General features: G+C 46.7%; 1 long non-coding RNA gene across 4 annotated transcripts in view; it reads right to left on the bottom strand.

Annotated features, from left to right (window-relative positions):
• LOC139049556 (uncharacterized) overlaps positions 1 to 20,909 on the bottom strand; it is a 37,189-nt gene extending 16,280 nt beyond the window's left edge. Inside the window, exons 1-5 of one of the 4 annotated variants that reach the window (XR_011508393.1) lie at positions 20,507 to 20,909; positions 15,618 to 15,826; positions 15,443 to 15,538; positions 11,404 to 11,614; positions 1,641 to 1,851 (exon numbers count right to left, since the gene is read on the bottom strand). This is a non-coding gene — a long non-coding RNA (uncharacterized lncRNA). Of the gene's footprint in view, positions 1 to 1,640; positions 1,852 to 5,156; positions 5,420 to 11,403; positions 11,615 to 15,442; positions 15,539 to 15,617; positions 15,827 to 20,506 lie in introns of those variants that run through there. The other 3 variants (XR_011508394.1, XR_011508396.1, XR_011508395.1) reach the window with 3 other exon arrangements.
• Between the last annotated feature and the right edge of the window lie 425 nt (positions 20,910 to 21,334).

Here is a 21,334-nt window from a genome sequence, read left to right as displayed (position 1 = left end):
GCGACGATAGTCGACGCCAGCGACGTGGAGAGCTGCATGTGTATTACCATAAAGGTGAGGTTTTATGACAGGGATATCGAAAACCAGCCTCAAGAAGAGTGAGTTCCGAAACCATATGCTGCATTGAATTAGGGCATTTTATCTTGTACACCATGCTTCTAGCGCGTTGTAACGAACCACAGGCGATCATGCACAAGCCTGAGATCCCTACGACAGAGTCCGCTGTGACAGAAAGTAGAGCTTTGGGAGATGTTAAGAGGAAGCTTTAGCTCTGGCCCAACTTCGATGCTGCCTATTCAAACGCAAAAACGTTTTTCTGAGATAACGCCTGCACAGATTTTAATGAAATTTGTAGCATTTGAAAGAGAAAGTTAAATTGTAGTGACTGTTGGAAGCAGAATTTCGATTTAGGGCATGAATTTTGTTAAAAAGATTTTCAAATATGCGACAGTTAGAAAAATATAGAAGCACGGTGTTTACAAACTGATATCTCTGCATCAAGAACAGATATCGCAGTTCTCTAAACGTCATCCATTATATCAATATTATATTTATATATTATATCAATAATTATATCAATTATATCTACCGTGAATTCGTTACGTTGTTTACAGGGGTACTGCAAAAGCTGTATTTCGATATTACTAAATTTTTCGGGATTCATGCGTAACATATCAATTTTGTCCGCTTTAGATGTGCTATTAGATGCAACTCACAGAATTGTATTATAATTTTGGTTGTTGAGTTACATAGCTGTAAACTTGGTAGTTTCGTTTATTGAATTTTTTTTTAATTTTGCCAGTTTTTAATAAACAATTGACGAATAAAATAAAACATTCGAAGCCAACAGTCACTAGATTTTAAGTTCTTCTTTAAATGCAACAAACCTCGTCAAATTTGGTGCAGTGGTTCCTGAGAAAAACGAATTTTTTTTACATGTATTTAGATAGGAGCACCCGAGCTAAAGCTTCCTCTTAAGCCCGAAACCTATTTGAGTTTGTTTGTCCCTCGGTAAGTGCCTGCGCAAACGCGCTCCTAATTCTGTAAACTTGTTCGTATACACATAACTTACGCGTCGGTTCTTCACAAGCCAGTTTCGTGCTACATGTGCTTGCCCCTTGTACAAGTCCACAGCCCAAGATGCCTACTGGTGTATTTCACGCAAAATTATTATGGTGTTTTACGTGCCAAAACCACGATCTTATTATGAGGCGCACAGTAGTGGGGGACTCCGGAAATTTGGACCTCCTGGGATTTTTTAACGTGCACCCAAGTCTGCGTAGACGAATGTTTTCGTATTTCGCCCCCATCTAATAAACGCAAGCCCTCGCCATGACAGATGGCTTTGTGCGCTGATATCCAAGGCCCGTGCAAGTATCGAGAATCAGTTTCCGATCTGATACGCTTCGACAACTCGGGAAAAAGCGCTGTTAGGGTTTTCGTTGTGCTGTGATTACGAGGTAATTATTTCATGGCTGCGTCACAGAAAAACCCGGGCGGTAGTAGTTTTGGGAACACCGGCTGCGTGTGTGTTGCGGCTCGAATGTTGTAGCTATGTCTGACTGCGTAGTATTTTAGCTGAAACAGCAAATTTCAAAATTTGGGGCACTTGTTGTAGAAAGAAAAAGAAATTAGCGTACCTGCGTTTTGATAGGTTCAGCAAGTCGACGTCTTACGACTGATGCAGGGTTGTTGATGCGGAACGTCGCTATTGGCGAAATAGTTCGGCTGTAGGGGTCGGGCTGTGATCCTCTCTGGCCACGTCTTAGGGAAGTCGATGGCTACCGGCTTGAAGTAGGGTCTGCCGTCTGCTGCTGGGTGAAGAATTTGCGACGAAGACTGTAGCAGCGCCTGCGCAACGTGAAAAAATCATTCCTTTTGAATATAGATGAAAAAAAATGTAAACATTCAACCACCGCATGATCTGATTCACTTACTTTCAAATGTTTTCCACACAATAAAATAATATGCGATTTAGCCATGGTTGAAACTGTACATGTGGCGTTCCGAATGAAATGGCACTTACACATTGACGGCATATTGATACGTGTACTTGTTCGTCTTTTTCAGGTGACCGCTTTTCAGTCGCTGCGAAACGTTAAACGTTATCGTTCGGCGGAGGACGCGCCTTCATATATCGGACGTTTCTTGAATGGCATCTGTGGTTCCATTCGTTGTCTGTTGTCATGGCACGTTGTGCGACCAGATTGTACGTGCGACCCGAATTCTGCAGTGCGTTAGACAAGGTACCCAGGCATCAGCGAGTATGCTGGCACGCTTAGCACGCTGATCAGATTTCGACGATCGCCGACTGTGCTCACCACAATCGTTGTGCTTTGAATGTCACTTTCTGTTGTGGGGTCAGACCCGTCCAATAAAGAGTTAGTTTCATGATTCACATTTTTCGCTCCGATGTTCTCCACCGTTACCGGAACGTCGCATGTGGTACAGGCGCTTTGCGTTAATGTACGTACCGGACACCCCCGCAAGGTCCTGGAACAGGCCCGAACACCGAAGAGAATACCAGCTTTGCCCGAGACCATATTGGTCCCCGGAGCAAGAACTTGTTCCTTGGATAACCGATAAGTGCCATGACAGTAGCCACGATGGCGGCTTCGGTGGCACTTACACCGAACGTGTTGCAGCAGCTCAGTGGGCCACCGACATTCCTCGGATCTTCATTCAAATCCTGGAAAGCTGGCTGGAGACATACGAAAGGGTCACCGCCTTCAAGAACTCCAACCATGGCGACAGGCTGCGTCATGTAGAGTTCTTCTTGGAAGACGGCGCCATGACGTGGTTCGAGAACCGAAAGTCAACCCTGGACCGTGGGACCTCTTGCGCAGGACCCTCTTGAACACCTTGACGAACGTAGCACACAATGAGAGGGTTGAAGCGTTAACTGGGATCTTGCATGTCGCTCCCAAACAAGAACATTGCTATATATACGAAAGGGATGGTCTTCCTGTGCCGCCACGCGGACCTGGACATGGCCAGAGGACAAGAAAGCGCGCTTCCTCATGCGTGGCGTGAAGCAAGAGCTTTTCCCGGAATAATTCGCATTCTCCCAAGACCATCACAGAATGTTTAAGGGAAGCCACGGCCATGGTGAAGACGCTAGAAATGCGCACTGGGCAGTATAACCGTCAAGTGCTTTCGCTGAAGAGCGAAATACAACCACTAGTCTGCTACGAACTCCAAGAGATAATCAGATCCGTTGTACATGAAGAACTGCACAGTATGCTCCCTTCAACGTAGACTCAGCAGGAAACAATGACCTAAGCCGCAGTAGACCGTCATAGCCAAGCGTCACCCACTTCTTCCGCACACACGCCAGGGCCCAATAACGGCGCAGTTTCGTAGTCTGCCGCCGCACCCACGAGGTGGCCTTCCTGTCCCCCACCCACTGCAGCTACCCAAGAAAGATCGATGTATTGTGCTCTAGAACGCCGTGCTGTTTGTTATCACTGCGGAGAAGCCGGCCATGTATACCATCGATGCGCGTACAGCGACGTGGCTTTACGAGGGTTCGTCGTGTATGTGCCGCGCCCACAGCAATGTCAGCGGCCTCGTGATATTGCCGACTACCTCGCCGCATCTTAGTGGTGCCCTCGGCGACCGTTCCGTTCGCCGTCACCAAGCCGCTACTTGTTGCCGCCGCGGCCAAAAGTACACTTGCGCAACCCGTGGGCGGGCCCGTAGCCCCTTCCCGGAAAATGAAAAGCATCAACCTAAGGAGGTGGAGTTGCTGTACGTTGAAATGCCGAAGACAATACGCCAACGTCGACAACGTAGCATCGACGTGCCGCCATCCCGACGAAGCTTCGAAGCCTAGAATACGCGAACAAAGGAATACCCGATGACGTGACGTACCAGACATTCACTGCAATGTAATGCCAAGAGCTACCGACCTTGATGTTCTGGTAGAGGATCACGGCGTCACTATATTAGGCTGTACAGCAGCCGACTGCTCTGTCGTCAGTGCACCCTTTCTTGGCCGACAAGATTATGAAAGTCATGAGTGCCTGCAGGCTTCTGGAGGACCCGTAATAAGGATGACCGGAATCTGCAGGGAAACAGTTACAGTTCATGACCGGACCTACCCTGCGACCGTCGTTGTGTGGCAACAATGGTGACGGGACGTAATTCTCGGCATGTATACGTCCCGAGTCAACAGGGTGCAGTCATCGACCTAAAATTGATAACTCTGTCGACAAACCAAGCGATACTTCTGAAGGGGACTCTGTAGTTGGAGACCGAATCAGTATCGCGCCGCGCCAGCATGATTTCCGTCGCCGAAGAAGCAGCCGGAGGCATGAAAGCCATCGTCGAGAACGACGAACAGCTGCTGGACGATTGGTAATTGCAAATGGTAAAGCACAGTTACGCCGAGGAAAAGTGCAGGTATTGTGACGAATTTCAGCCACGAACATAAGCACCTGAACAATGGCACGAAGATCGCATACCTGGAAGAAGTTACAACAGTCAGTGATGCGCTTGTTCTCCTTTGAATTTCGCTGAAGATATAACGAGAGCGCGTGGTCCTGAACCACTCTTTAATATTGATAAATCTCTTCCCTGCTATAAGCAAGAACAGCTCAACTGAATCTTCCAGCTATGAAAGGACTGCTTCTCGTGGTCATCAAGGATCCGACAAACATCAGTTGCTAAGCATCGCATAATGACCGGAAAATGTCGTCCACCACTCCGCCACTGCCCTTACCCAGTTTCCACGCGCAAATATGAAGCTATATAAGTATCAAATCGGCGAAATTCTGCACGACGACATCATCCAGCTGTCGAAAAGTCTATGGGCGTATCGTGTAGTCATCGCGAAGGAGGATAGAATTCTGCATCGATTGGCGCACCCTGAACAAAATCACGAAGGGCGTATACACCCTCCCTTTGGGGGATGGCTCGAAAAAATTACTAACGGATGCGGAACTTTCGTTACCGAGAGGAACGAAGGCATTGGTATTTTCAGTGACTTTTAAAAAAGACTGAGCGAGGTTAAAGTGACCGCGTCAGAGAAACACGAGAACATTTAATTACTACACACTTGACGAATAGAACTATAATCCCGGGGAATCAAGCACTAAAGTATCACAGAACTATACAGTCGCACGTCGTGATAAATAATGTTTGTAAATGTTCACCCTGTGGACGTCGATGTGCTGTCGGCGGGTCGGTAGGTTCCGCTTCACGATGACGCCAGGGATGAGCGTTGTATGGTCGGACAGCGCATAGGAGGCGTAGGAACTAGCAGCAGGGTAGGTTTGGCACAGTCTGGTCCCGGACAATCAACGACCCCTGGCTGGAATTTGTACCGGTACAAGCGCAGCGGACCATGGACGGCTGAAGAATCGCCAGGTAACTGGACTAGCCAGCTGGCGTCGGGGCGAGAAGCCAACCAGCTCTTGCTGCCTGGCACTGCTCGCTTCTGATGATGACGATGATGATGGAGCCTCAATTCTGTGCTGTTCCATGAGCTTCTCCCGGCACTTCTTTATTCTTTTTCCCGTTCTTCGCATGTTAAATCGCTATTGGTCAAATTTGTTCGTTTGTCATTTCTGGTCTTTTTTCTGCATCCTCCGTTCGCCACATGCCAGCATTATTGCCTCTTCGTCTTCTTCGTGCTGTCGTCGTTCGAAGCCCCGCACAGCACCACGGACACCGCTTACCACATTTGAATACCGTGAACGATATGAAAAGCCCTTCCCCTCTCTCCTCTTTGTGAAAGTTAAAAAGACGTGTCCTAAACGGGCTTGAGGAGGGATACACTAGATGCAACATAGTCTTGCTGCTCAGGTTGATCGTCTTTCTTGGGCTGGTTACCCTTCGACCTTAATTTCAGCCTTAGCGGAACAGCTTCTGAGGCGCACAAAACATGACGATCCCGCTCAATCAGGGAACCAGCAGGCTGAAAGACGCAGGTTTGCAGTGCTGCCATATGTGCATGATGTATCCCATAGACTGAAGAAAATTGGGCAGCGTGCAGGGATCACAGTCGTTTTCTCAGCCCCGGAAAAATTGGCAAAGCTCTGTAAGCGTGTAAACGCGCCTAAATCGCATCAGAGTTGTTGTTCTGTCGGGCACAGAAAACGGTTTGTGACATGCACAACTAATGTAGTCTACCAAATTCCCCTATCTTGCGGCAGTAAATATGTAGGACAAACGGGCAGGTGCTTAAACGATCGACTAAGAGAGCACTGTAACAACGTCCGCAGCACTGTACAAGGCCACTTGGGCATTCATTGCCGGGACTGCGGCTGCGTGCCTTTCTTTGAAGATACGCAAGTTTTAGCGAGACACTGCTCACAGCTCACCAGGGAAATTGTGGAAGCTGATTTCATCAGAAAACTTGGCAGTATGTGCGTTAGTGCGTCCTCAATCGCGCTGACCCCTGGTGAAGTCGCGTTTCTAAACAGATAGTAATCGTTATGCTTAACTTTTATTTTTTCAGGTGACCATGTGCTTAGTTCAATGACTTGCTGTTAGGACACCCCCTGTGACTGTCGTACATTTTCTGCGCATGCCTCTTCCTGTATATATACACACGATGGGCAACGCAATAAAATCGTTGGAAGTCAGCGCTGTGTATGTCGTCTATCGCTGTCCTTGTCCTTTGCGCTGTACGTTATTTTTTTGAGCAGGACTGGTACTCGACGTAACGTCGTCGAAGGTGGTTGTGTAGGCTTTCGACCCTCCACTGGCTCTTGATCCGCAGGCGGGCTAGCTGTCGAGATTCTTCGACACGGTGAAGACAGGCGGCGCCTTCCAGATACACTTCGTCGGTGACGTGCGGCAGCATGGCGTCGAAAGTCGTGGTCGAGTTCCTGCCGTAAACCAGCTTGTACGTACGGCGCGATCGGCGTTGTTTCTTGCACCGCCATGTTGTGAGCGAAGGTTACGTACGGGAGGATGGCACCCCACGTATTGTGTTCGACGTCGACATTCATCGCTAACATGTCGGTGAGCGTCTTGTTCAGACGTTCTTTAGGCCATTCGTCTGTGTGTGGTAAGCAGTTGTCCTCCTGTGCCTTGTCTGACTGTACTGCAGAATGGCTTGGATGAGCTCCGTTGTAAAGGCCGTTCCTCTGTCGGTGATGAGGACTTCTGGGGCGCCATGTCGTTGCAGGATGTTCTCGAAGAAAATTTCCGCTACTTCCGCTGCACTACTTTTGGGCAGGGCTTTCGTTTTGGCGTAGCTCGTAATGTAGTTGGCGGCCACGAAGATCGACTTGTTTACATATATTGATGTGGCAAAGGGTCCCAACAAATTCACCATAATCTGCTAAACCTGTGCGCCAGGGCGCTTGATCGGCTGCAGTAAACGTTAAAACGTGATGGCTTTGACGGTAGTGTCTTGCGCTGCTGGCAATCATTGGCTGTCGTGACGTTGCGGTCGACGTCAGTGGTCACGAGTGCGCAATAGTACTTCTCTTGTATTCTTGTGAGCGTACAGGAAAAACGAAGGTGCCCACTTCTGGCTGGCGTGTTGGGGGCCCAATGAGAAGGTAGTTTACGCGGATTGGGGGGAGGTTCTTTTTACGAGGACCGTCGTTGCGCAAGCAAAACGAAAACAACCCACGGCGAGATACCCTTAAGACAACGTCGGTATTGCCTTCTAAGTGGTCCACACGGCTTCATATCGCCGCATCTGCTCGTTGCTGTTCAGTGGTGTGAACTGCAGTTACTGTTTCTAGGAAGGCGTTGTTGTCGAGTTCGCCTTGCGGTTGCGGGCCAATAGGGGTGCGTGACAGGCAGTCGGCGTCAGTACGCTTTCTCCCAGACTTACCCACCAGGGTGATGTCAAATTTCTGGAGTCTGAGACTCCATCGCGCTAGTTGACCTCATGGATCATTTAATTTTGCCAGCCAACGCAAGCGTGTTGGTCGCTTACCATGTTGAAGCGCCTGCCTGATATGGAAGGCCGAAATTTCGCCGGAGCCCAAATGATCGCAAGACACTCTTTCCGTCGTAGAATAATTCGCTTCCGCTTTTCACTGTGGCCGGCTAGTGTAAGTTATTATGCTTTCAACTCCGTCATTTCTATGAACTAACACGTCACCGAGGCCTACGCTACTTGCGTCGGTGTTGATTTCCATCTCGGCGTCTTTGTCGAAGTGTGAAAGCACTGGTGGTGACTACAGCCGTCGTTACAGCTCCAAAAAGGCGTCGTATTTCAAAACTAAATCGGCAACCGCACCTCCATCGCTTGTTGCTCTTACTTTTCGGGGTAAGTGCTGACGGTAGTCGACAGGCGACGGCGACAGGTAGCGGCCGGGTGACGGCGAACTGGATGGTCGTCGAGGGCTTCACTGAGTGGCGGCAAGGTAGTGGGGGATTATTGTGAGGGCATTCGTTTTGCTGAGGGCTTGGAGTGTTCACGGCGAACCCTCGAAGTCGAATTTCACTGCATGGGTACCAGCGACCGTCGTAGTCCCATTTCACGGTATAGGCACCAGCGATAAACGTGATCCGCTTCTGCGCAGTGATAGCAGAGCGGATGGTGGTCGGCTTGCGCGCCAAGAGCCGGCCTTCCTTGGAAGGCTACGCTGTGCCACAGTACGGCTTTGTGGCAGCGGCGTGGAGGCGAAGGGGCACCATGGCGGGGGCCGATGGGGGATTATGTCATCGCGGCTGGCTGGAGTTTCGCCGATTGCGACTGCAACTGAGGAGCTTAAGTGGTCGCTGTAGCATCCTCTGGACCCCTTCAATGACCGAGGGCACCTGTGGTTGCTATGGCGGTTATATTATGTTGTATGCATTTACAAAGTTTTCTCAGTCGTCGTTGCCTTTCGCAAGAACTCAGCTATGGCTTTCGGCGGGTTGCGGATGAGTTCGGCGACTTCTTTTGCTTGACGCCCCGCATTAAGAAGCGCACTGTTTTTCTCCCGCGACATTTCTGGGTCCGCCTGCCGGAAAAGACTGGTCATCTCTTCCGTGAAGATCGCGATGGTCTTCTTGAGCAACTGGACTCGGTTTTATAGTGCAGTTTGGGCTCGCTCTTGGCCCACGACGCTTGTGAATGTCTGCAGGAAGCCGCTAAAGAACAGGTGCCACTTTGTTAAGATGGTTTCTCGATTCTGGAGCCACGTTCTGTCGGTTTCGTACACTGCAAAAAAGACATGGCGCAGCTTGTTGTTGCTCTTTTAATTGGTAAATTTCATTCCAGTGTAGCCAGCTCTCCGAGTCCTCATATATTTATCCGTGGAACGTTGGTGGTTCCCTGGGCTGCTGCAGCACGATTGATGCTGGCGAAACTGGGGCTTCCATTGTAGCTGCTTCCGTGGCCGTGCACTTCCTCGTCATTTGAAGTAGAAGTCCGTAGAATGGTAGCGAAACTTGCTGCCTTCGGCCATTTCTCTGGCACTTTGTAACGTTGCAGTTTTCCTCGGGTGTCGGGTTGGATCGCGGCTTCAAGGTGGCGTTCGTTACATGAATGCACGGGCACTTCCACCAGATGGTGAAACACGGCTGGAAAACCCTCAATAGTCTGTCTAAATTTTAATTGAGCGAACCTGTGCTAATAAAAGCAAGTTACACTCAAAGCACAACGATAGCTGCAAACGCAGCTGGTTATCGTCGAAAATTTGATCTGCCGGTGAAGCGCAATGTGCCGTGTCAGGCAATGACAATAACGTACTTGGAAATCTTGAAGAATGGTGCATAACAACGCCTCAAGCAAACACGTCTCACTGTGTGTTCTGCGTACTATGACGAGAAACAGCAGTTGCAGACGCAAGGTAACAGGTACCAGCAACTCACCACACTTATATTTTGCTAAACACTGAATAAATGAAACATTTTCGCCGTGAATTTCACCGCTATTTATTGTCAGTCAATGTAAACAGCACAGAACGCTTAGCTTACGATTACCCACAGTGCGTCGGAACCGGATAAGTGTTTGTCTGAGTAATTTTCTCACCAGCGCTTGCACAGACGCTTATCTCGTTAAGAATGATGTTCTGAAGTAAAAAAAAAAGTTTAGGATGCAGGCCGCTTCCGTTGGAAGCTTGTCTCTTGCCTCCTTCTTTTGCATGCCTTGCGCTATGTATATATACGGGAGCCCAGCGCAACTGGCTTACCACAGTTGCTAGAAAGCATTTTTTCTGGCTACGAGGTACGGTAGCTCATTTGTTACATACCAGCAACGCATTTGTCGCAAAAGCATGTCCAGTAGCTTTAAAGCCTTTTGGAAAAGCCAATTCGTTGCGTACAACCGCAGCAGCGCACAAAATGCACACAGTGAGAGAAAAAGAAACAGTGCTCCAGGATTGACGTATGTGGACACACGAGCAGTGCAGTGTGGACCACTGTTGTCGCTGTTATAGCGCCGGCTACTGCGCTGGTTTTTTGTGCCTTGTTGAAAGTTCTAATGCTTTTTGAGGCTAAATATGCACACCGTGTGCGTATGCAGGTGTAGAATTTGTCCCGCTTTAGGATATACCAGAATTCTAGGAACACGCTTTCTGAAGCGACCACAGTCCACGCCAGCGACGTGGAGAGCCGCCTGTGTATTACCATAAAGGTGTGGATTTATGACCGCCATGTCGACTACCAGCCTCAAGAAGAGTGAGTTCCGAAACCATGTGCTGCATTGAATTAGGGCAGTGAAGCTTGCACACCATGCTTCTAGCGCGTAGTAACGAACCACAGGCGATAATGCACAAGCCGGAGTTCTCTACGACGGAGTCCGCTGTGACAGAAAGTAGAGCTTTGGGAGATGTTAAGCCCGAAACCTATTTGAGTTTTGTGTTTCCTCGGTAAGTGCCTGCGCAAACTCGCTCTTATTTTTGTAAACCCTTTGGTATACGCATAACTTACGCATCGGTCTTCACAAGCCAGTTTTGTGTTACATGTGTTTGCCCCTTATACAAGTCCACAGACCAAGAGGCCTACTGGTCTATTTCACGCAAAAATGTTAGGGTGTTCTAGGTGCCAAAACCACGATCTAGTTATGTGGCACGAATTAAGTAGTGCAAGGACTCCGGAAATTCGGACCACCTGGGCTTTTTTAACGTGCACCCAAGTCTGCGTAGATGAGTGTTTTCGCATTTCGCCGCCATCTATTAAACGCAAGCCCTCGGCATGACAGATCGCTTTGTGCGCTGATATCCAAGGCCAGTGCAAGTATCGAGAATCAGTTTCCGATCTGATACGCCTCGACAACTCGGGTGGAAGCGCTGTGCGGGCTTTCGTTATGCTGGGCTTACGAGGAAATTATTTCACGGCTGCATTACTGAAAAAGCCGGGCGGTAGTAGTTTTGGGAACACCGGCTGCGTGTGCGTTGCGTGTCATATGAATGGTATAGTTATGTCTAACTGCGTAGTATTTTAGCTGAAACTGCAAATTTCAAAAATTGAGGCACCTGTTCTAGAAAAAAAAAATTGGCGTACCTGCGTTTTGATAGGTTCAGTAGGTCGACATCTTACAACCGATGCAGGGTTGTCGATGCAGAACGTCGCTATCGGCGAAATAGTTCGGCTGTAGGGGTCGGGCTGTGATCCTCTCTGGACACGTCTTGGGGAAGTCGATGGCTACCGGCTTGAAGTGGAGTCTGCCGTCTGCTGCTGGGTGAAGAGTTTGCGACGAAGACTGTAGCAGCGTCTGCGCGACGTGAAAAAGTCATTGCTTTTGAACATAGATGAAAAAAAAACGTAAACGTTCAACCACTGCATGATCTGATTCACTTACTTTCAAATGTTTTCCACACGAGAAAATAAGAATACGCGATTTAGCCATGGTTGAAACTGTACATGTGGCGTTCCGAACGAAATGGCACTTACATATTGACGGCATATCGACACATGCACTTGTTCATCTTTTTCCGGTGACCGCTTTTCAGCCGCTACCAAACGTTGAACCTTATCGCTCGGCGCAGGACGCGCCTCCATATGTCGTAAGTTTCTCGAATGGTATCAGCGGTTCTATTCGTTGTCTGTTGTCATGGCACGTTCTGTGACCAGATTGTACGCGCGACCAGAATTGTGCAGTGCGTTGTACAAGTTACACAGGCCCCTGCGATTATGCTGGTACGCTTAGCACGCTGATCAGATTTCGACCATCACCGACTGTGCTCACCGCTACGGTTTTACTTTCAATGTCACTTTCTGTTGTGGGGTCAGATCCGTCCAATAAAGAGTTTCACAGAGATTCACAGTTTTAGCTCCTGAGTTCATCGTCACTAGAACGTCGCATCTGGTAGAGGCGCTTTGCGTTCATGTACCGGACGCCCCCGCAAAGCTTTGGGACCGGCGAGAATCTTTATGAGAACGCCAGCGCCGCCCCACATCATCGAGCCAGCTGCAGGCTACAATATCTGTCCCCCGAGCAAGAACTTGTTCGTCAGATGAGAGATAAGTGCCACGACAGAAGCCACAATGGCAGCTTCAGTGACACTTACACCGAACGTGTTGCAGCAGCCCAGTGAACTACCGACCTCCCGCGGATCTTCATTCGATACGCGGAAAGGTGGGTGGAAACTTACGAAAAGGTCAGCGCGTTCAAGAACTCGAACTATGACGACAAGTTGCGTCATGTATAGTTCTCCGAAAGTAAGCCGCATAACCCCCCCTTCTCCTTCTCCCCCGCCCACGCCGCCACTCCTCAATCATGTTCCTAAAGCGACGCCAAACCAGTCCTGAGACTTGACAGCTATTCGGCGGTGAAAAACTAGACTGCTGTTGCAATATCATGGCCGAGGCGTCAAAGCGATCGCTCACCGGGTCTAGGAAAAGGCCGCTGAACTGATGGCATGAAAGAGCGTGATATTCTCCCCGCTAAGAGATGGCGGAATATTTTTGCCTTTCTCGTTATTTCGATGCTTGTTTCGAAATCTCAACGTGCTGCCGCTGGAAAGGTCGTACTGGTATCTTTTCAACGATCCACGTTTCACAGCCATCCCCCCAAGAATCGAAATTTCAATCAAGCCGTGCAATAACAGTTCAATCCGTAAGAAATAATAATGTGACCCTTTACCTCGTCGGTTTTTATCCTTAATGGTAGAGCACTTTTCGTGCAAAATTGGCAACGGAAGAAAAGAGTCGCTAAAAATTGAAAAATAAGCTCTATATGGAGAGAGTGAGCCGAGATAACAGCCAAACAGGAAGGAAAAGCAAAAATTAACAAATTTAGCCGTTGTTCGTGAAAATAGTTCTGCACGAAAGTCATTGTATTTAAAAAAGGAAATAGAGAAAATGCCGCTGGATGCTAAAATGCTGCCCTGTGTTTTGAATTACAATTGTACAGTTATCTCTCAAGCCCACTGACGTGGCCACTTCTCTGCTGTGCCTATGTAGATGTTTTTCTAAGCTTCCGCGAGGGCGTAGTGCGTCTAGAACCACAGCGTCCAGCGCTCTAAACGGTTGTACGGGACTTGTGGCCACGCCTCATTACACGACTTCAAGAAAAAGGATACGAGTCGGTTTTGGCACTCAACTTGGTAGAGAAGTAAACGAGGTGTACGAAAGAACTGTGATTGCTGCATAAATATATCGTTGTCGATGATTATTCCAGAGCTAATTATGAAAACAGTACCAGAAATCTTCATTTTGCACTTTCGCTTGTTTGCTTGTTCTTGGTTGTTTCCTCGCGGCGTTTCTTTCCCGCGCGAGCCAACTTGATGTAGTTCCTGGTTTGTCATGTAAAGGATAGGTGTACATCCCAGGCTTACTTGTGAAACACACCTCATTTTATTTCCCTTTAACGAGTGTACGCGCCTTTATAGCGAACGGTGGAAATTATTAACGTTTATGCAAGTAAAAGTACACCCCCCCTGCTCCTGTCTATGAAAAAAAAATGCTGGGTACGTGGCTGCTCGAAGCTAAGAATACGCAAAAAGACCTGATGACGCGAAGTACCAGACATTCATTGCAATGTAAGCCTAAGAACTACCAACCTTGATGTTACCCGCCATGGTTGCTCAGTAGCTATGGTGTTGGGCTGCTGAGCCCGATGTCGCGGGATCGAATCCTGGCCACGGCGGCCGCATTTCGATGGGGGCGAAATGCGAAAACACCCGTGTACTTAGATTTAGGCGCACGTTAAAGAACTCCAGGTCGTCCAAATTTCCGGAGTCCCCCACTACGATGTGCCTCATAATGAGAAAGTGGTTTTGGCACGTAAAACGCCATAATTCGTTTTTTAACCTTGATGTATTGGTTGATGGCCACAACGTCACTACTTTAGTCTGTATAGATCCGACTGCTCTGTCGGCGTTGGCCCCTTCCTTGGCCAAGTTGAGGAAAGTCATGAGTGCCTAAGAAGGCCCTCAAACCCCGGCAGCTGGAGGACACCTAATAACGCTGACCGGAATCTGCATGGCAAGGATTACAGTTTATGACCGGACTTACCCTGCGACCACTGTTGTTCTCCAACAATGCTCACGGGCCGTAATCCTCGGCATGTACATCCTGAGTCAACACAGCGCATTTATCGGCTTAAATTTGATAACTCTGTCGAGAAATCATGCGATACCACCGGAGGGTTCTCACAGTAATCGCGCCCTAAGTGTACCCGAAGACCGAGTCAGTAAACCACGTCGCGCCTGCATCATTATTTTCGTCGCCACAGAAGCAGCCGCAGGCATCAAAGCCATCGTCGAGAACAACCAACAGCTGCTGGTCGATTGTCAAATCGGTGTTGCAAACGGTGTCGCACAGTTCGGCCGAGGAAAAGCACAACTATTGATGACGAACTTCAGCCACGAACATAAACACCTGAACAATGGCGCGAATATGGCATACGTGGAAGAAGTTGCAGCAGTCAGCGATGCGTTTGTTCCCTTTTGAATTTTGCCGAAGATATAACGACGGCGCCTGGTCTTGAACCGCTTTGATATTGATCCATCTTTTCCCTGTAATAAGCAAGAACAGCTCAATGGTATCTTCCTGCTTTACAATGACTGCTTTTCGTCGTCATAAAGGATCCGAGAAAAATCAGTTGCTAAGCATCGCATAATAACCGAAAAATGCGCTCCACCCCTCCGCCAGTGCCTTTACCCTGTTTTGTGCACAAACATGAATATATATAAAACAACAAATTGACGAAAAGCTCCACGACGACATTATCCAGCTGTCGAAAAGCTTGTGGGCGTCTCTTGTATTCTTGGCGAAGAAGAAGGATAGAATTCTGCATTTCTGCGTTGGTTAGCATAGCCTGAACAAAATCACGAATGAGGTATACGCCCTCCCTGTGAGAGATGGTTCGAAAAATGACTGAAGGATGTGAAACTTTCGTTACCGAGAGAAACAAGGTAATTTGCATTTTGAGTGACTTTTAATAAAAGAATGAGCGAGGTGAAGCGAAGAGAAAAACTAGTAAAACATGTAACCACTACACACCTGAATAATAGAGCGAAAGTCCCATAGGATCAACTAGTAAGGTCTCAAAGAATTATGTCCCACGCCGCGATAAATAATGTTTGTGAATGTTCACCTTGTGGACGTCAATGTATTGTCGGCGGGTCGGTATATTCCGCTTCACGATGGCGCCAAGGATGAGCACGATGTGGTCGGACGGGTCATGGAAGGCCTAGGAACGAACAGCATAGAAGGCCTGTCACAGTCTGGTTCCACATAACCAACGGAAGGCCCAGGGCTGGAAATCGTACCGGTCCAAGTGCAGGGTAGCGTGGCGTGCTGAGGAACCGCCAGGTAAATGGAGTAACCAGGTAGCAGCTGGGCTCCGGGACGGGAGCCCGACGACCTCTTGCTGCCTGGCACTGCTCGCTTCTGATGATGAAGCTTTAATTCTGTGCTGTCCCTTGAGCTCTCCTCGGCACTTCTTTTTTCTTTTTCTCATTCCTCGCGTGTTGAATTGCTATTGGTCAAATTTGTTCGTTCGTCATTTTCGATCTTCTTCTTTTTCTTTACCTTCCATTCGCCACACAAATACCATACAAATACAATACAAATACAATACAAATACCTTTATTTCGACATCAGGGATGTTAGGGGTGCACCCAAAAAGCCTATGACTGGCATGACAGAGGGGCGCACCCCCGTACATGAAAACCGGCAGCAACAGAACACGGACAGAACAATAGTAATAAAAAAGACTACAGTGCATATATAAATATCATATTCAATAAATATTAGTGAACATCTTCTTGCAATAACAAATAAATGAAGGCGGCAGAATTAACACGAAACGCTCAGGAACACTAAAGAATGCAAAACGAAGAATAACCATAAGAGAAGAAAAAAAGAGGGAGGAGGTGCAAACTTGCAGTAAAAAACACCCGTATCGTTAGGTTTTCAGTGCTCATTGCGCCGATTAAGAAGAGTTGGAATCATAGGTCGGAGCATTTGACGACCGTAATTAGTACGAAAGGGTGGCACATGCCAGACGTCGTTGTTACGTGTTGTGTAGTAATTAGCTTTGGGCCGTAAGTTAGCTGTGTCATCAAAGAATGTGTCATTATTTTTCCGTTTTCTTTCATATCGTTTACTTAGCAATAAATTATATAGGTAATTAATTGGTGTTACTTTTAATGATGCGAAAAGAGGTTGAGTGTGAGCAGTAAACGGGGCATTCGCAATGATACGAATGACCTTTTTTGTATTTTCTGTAACTTCTATGTATTTGACCATGTTGTTGTACCCCACACCAGATGACAATATGAAAGGTTAAATAAAAATAGTGCATTATAAACTAAAAGTCCAACACTCAGAGGTAGTAGAGAGCGGACTCTGTATAACATGCCTGTGCATTTTGCAAGTTTTTTAACCAGATTGTCGATGTGTATGTCCCATGAAAGATTGCACTGCAGTGTCACACCTAGACACTTTACTGACTCCGCTATTTCAAAGCTTTGAAAACCAAGCGTTAGTGTAGGTAAGTGTTCTAGTGGTTTGTTCTTAGGTTTAAAATTACAGCTTTAGTTTTGGTAGCGTTAACTTTCAATAAAGATTTAGTACTCCATTTGACCAATTTGCGCAGAGTTTCATTAGCGTTTAATGTCAAGTCATGAAGTGTTTTAGCCCTAAAAAGTATGCTGACATCATCTGCATACATTATACATTTAGCGCTGTTGTCAATATTCACAATGTCGTTAATATAGATGTTAAAGAGTGTAGGTCCGAGAATACTGCCTTGCGGCACCCCAGAATGAATGGATCTAAAGTGCGATGAAGAATTGTTAATTACAACCCGTTGCTGGCGGTGCTCTAAATATGTTATTAAAAGCTGAAGGAATGTGCCGCGAAATCCATAGTGTTCAAGTTTCAGGAATTATACGTTGTGATTTATGGAGTCGAATGCTTTGGAAAAATCCACGAAAACCCCGAGAGTTAATTCTTTTCCTTCAAATGACTCTAATATAATTTCCTTCATGGTTAATAATGCTGTTTCTGTTGATTTTCCTGCGACAAAACCAAACTGGGAAGCTGATATGACTGTGTTTGTTAATAAAGCTTGTAATGCGCACTAGTAAAAGCTTTTCAAAACATTTCGAAAAAACTGGTAGGATCGTATAGGTCGGTAGTTGGAGAAATTATTTTCGTCTCCTCCTTTAAAAATTATGGTAATCTTGGCAACCTGAAGCTTTTTCGGGAATGTTCCTGAGGAAAATGCCAAGTTTATTATGTATTATAATATCGGTGCAAGTATGTGCGATGTGAACTTCGCTGGCAATATTTGGAGGTCGTCAATATCTTTACTTTTACTGTTTTTCAGCGATTGTAGGACCGACAGAACTTCGTTAGTTGTAACAGGCGTTAAAAACGCGGTTTCGCTAACCTTTTGACTCATGCTGCTTAGGTATTGGTTGGGCTGCGTGCCGTCTGCGATGGACACGAAGAAATCATTGAAAGCATCTACTAGTTGAGAACCGGATAAGTGAGTGCCATGTGTGACTATTTCATCTACTACAGTCTTCTTTTTTAAGTTGAGCAAATTGTTGAGCCTCCCCCAAACAATATCGGAGTGCCTTATTACTTCGTCGTTAAATTGGTTACTCATATAGTTCCTTTTGGCTTACCGATTAATACTGTTAGCTTTATTTCTCGCAGCCTTAAACTTCTTCAAATCGTCAATATCTTTTGTTTTTAGAAAGCGCTTAAAAAGTATGTTTTTAATTCGTACTGCCTTTAGGCATTCCTTGGTTATCCACGGCTTACGCGCCTTCAAAGCTCGCACTCTTGTTTTGTATGGAAACGTCTCACAATACAGCTGCTTATAGGTGGAAATAAAAGTACCATAAGCTACATCAACATTGGTTTCCTCATAGACGTTGCTCCAGTTTACTTGCGACAGTTTATCATAGAACGTTTGTAAAGTAGTCTGGTTTATGTCTTGAATACGCATAGCAAACCTTGTAGGTTTGTTAGGGGGAACTGTGTGATTTGTAATTGAATAAATTGGTAAGTGATCACTAAGATCAGCTGGCAGTGCACCGGATATTGACAATTCATCACATGAATTAGTAATGAAGGTGTCTAGTAACGTTGATATTTCGGGCGTAATGCGTGTTCGTTGATTTATGATATTGAAAAATGCGTTGGTCTCTAGTATAGTATAAAACTCTTGTTGAAGTGTTGACTTTCCAAGCAAGTTTATGTTCAAGTCGCCACCTAACATGAGTGTGTATTTATCATCATTTACCCAGCTGAAGTACTCGTCCGAAAAATGAAGAAATTTGTTACTGCTTCCCCTGGGTGGGCGGTAGATGACAGTAAAAAGCAAGGAATTAGATTTTCGGGTAAGTACCTCGTAGTCGTCGGTTACAACACAGAAATTGTCAAGTAATTCGCATTTTAAGAACTTTTTCGACAGCATCGCAACCCCCCCACCTCTCTTAGAGCTCCGGTTAAGGAAAAATGTGGAGTATTCAGGCAGATTAAGGACAGCAGAGTGGCTTTCGTACCCTGTCTCAGAGATCATGACAACGTCAAACGTAAAGCTAAAGCTGGAAAGAAGGGCACATATATCATCGCTTTTGTTTCGCGCTGATCGAGCATTCAGATGCAGAAACGAAATGTTACCGCTTTTTGTGTGATAACGTGTGCTCAACTCGTAACGTGTCAAGAGATCATAACTTGAAGCGTTCACTGAAGCCATGATCTCGGAGAAGCGGTATGTTGCAGTCTATTAACGATGGCCACACGAAGAAGCCAAAAGAGTTTAAAGAATGACGCTTTGAAAAAGAAATGCCAATGTAAACTGCAATGGGCATACTTATAGCATGTAACAGAGACAATTTTTTCACCACGTCTGTGCACAAGTTGTACACTTTATAGGGCACGGCATAAGAGTTAGTAAATTTTAAATCTACATCGAGGAAGAAGGCACTACAGACTATTTTAGTACAGCCATCACACAGGTATTTACAAACCTCATTATTGGTTAGTCTAGCATCGCTGGCAGAAACAAGGGTTAAGATGACGAAGCAGTAAATAGCTGTTTTAAATGGCAAAATGTCAAAGTATTTATACCGAAGTACACAAACAAGAGAAGTCATATTCATATGTTTCCAGTTGTTATACTGGTCAAGTAACATTCTATATTGGTGGTCCATGTGCTGATAAGAAAAACGCTTAAGCGACCTTCGCCAGGCCATCCTCACAGGTAACATGCAGGATTGAAGAGTTCTCACTTTTGCGCATTAAAATATTTCCTTGCGATACCCACACGTATTTCCAATTTTTCTCCTTTTTGAGCTTTCGAGCTTTACCCAGCAGCATCTTGTTCTCGACACACAAATGCTCATTTATGTACACGAGGTCACTTGTGTCAAATCCCAGTCTATCTGCTTTGAGAGTTTTCTTCCGTGCAGCTGACAGCAACTTTTCACGAGCAATGCTTGAGACGAACTTTAACATAACATTAGGTTTCTTCTTATCTTTCCAAGGCACACGATGAACTACATCAATGTCACCGTCAGTAACACTTGTGCCCAGACATTTTGCAATGTCCGCAACAGCCTTGCCTAGGTCCTCATTAGCTGCAACCGGAAGTCCTTGAATTTCAAGATTCATGCTTCTACTATATTGTTTCAACCCTCTTATCTCCTTCCTTGCCTGTTTAAGCTCCTCCCTCAGCTCTTCGTTCGCCGCGCGGCATTCCGCAGCTTCAGCCTTCATTTCAGCAAGTTCCTCCCTGCAACGTTCAATATCCCTCTTAAATTCTTCAAAACCATCATTCATGAACCCAACGGAACTACGAATGCCACCAAGTTCATTGTGGATTTCAGTACTTGAAGCATCAACCTTCGCTACATCTTTTTTTTTATTTCTGTGGCGAATGCATATAGCCTGACTACGAGCTCGGTGAGTACATTGACAACTTCTTTGATAGTGCTAGGTTGCTTTTCCAGAGCCTTTGCAACATCCCCCAGGGCACCCTGCTCAGTTTCCGACATTGCCAAATGGCGAAAACCAACAGCTAAAAGAGCACACTGAAGAAAATTCTACGACATCAAAGTGGACAGCTGTGGGAGCAGCAGCGACGAGACTGTCAGAGTTGTATCCAGGAAGCTTTATAAGAAAGATTTCGACCAACCTGAAAAATTGCAGGAAGCTAGTTAGGTCCAGTCCGTACGCCGTCGCCGCTGCTGCCAGAATGACCAAAATGCTCCGGCGAATACACCGCCCCCAGAGGAAGCGATAACAGTTCGCTGATTGCTTTAAACTTGCGTAGATTGCAGGCGCGTCGATTCGGTCACGTTGAGGTCATCTTGCAGAAAGCAAGTCTGCGATGCGTTGATGATAAACGCCCGATCCTCGAGCAGGCAGCAACACGGTCTTGGTACTTGCCGCTCACTTCAGAAGCACAAGCCTCAAACCTGAAAAATTGCCGGAAGCTAGTTAGGTCCAGTCCGTACGCCGTCGCCGCTGCTGCCAGAATCACGCAAGCATCATTGCCTCTTCGTCGTCTTCGTTGTAGTCACGTCGTTTCGGACAAGCACCACACAGCACCACGGACACCGCCTACCTCATCGGTATACCTCGCACAAGATAACTCCCCTCCCCCTGCTTCTTTGTCAAACATGTCTTGAACTGGATTCGAAGCTTTTTAACTGACCGCATGCAATTTTTTTCCGCTAATGGCTTCTCATCATCCTACTCACACGTTCTTTCAGGAGTACCTCAAGGCACTGTTCTTGGACCGTTGCTGTTTCTAATATACATTAACGACTTGCCTTCCACAGTAACATCTAGTATCCGCCTTTTCGCGGGTGATTGCGTACTCTACCGCCCCATAACTAACGCCGAGGATGCTTACATCCTCCAAAATGACCTGGATAACATACAGCAGTGGTGCACAAGGTGGCTAATGTCCCTAAATACTACAAAGACCTTACAAATTTCTTTTCACCGCCACCGAAAT

This window comes from Dermacentor albipictus, chromosome 9, assembly GCF_038994185.2.
Source record: "Dermacentor albipictus isolate Rhodes 1998 colony chromosome 9, USDA_Dalb.pri_finalv2, whole genome shotgun sequence".
NCBI lineage: Eukaryota > Metazoa > Arthropoda > Arachnida > Ixodida > Ixodidae > Dermacentor > Dermacentor albipictus.
The sequence above is the reverse complement of the archived record's forward strand: the minus strand, read 5'-3'. Positions and strand labels throughout refer to the sequence as shown.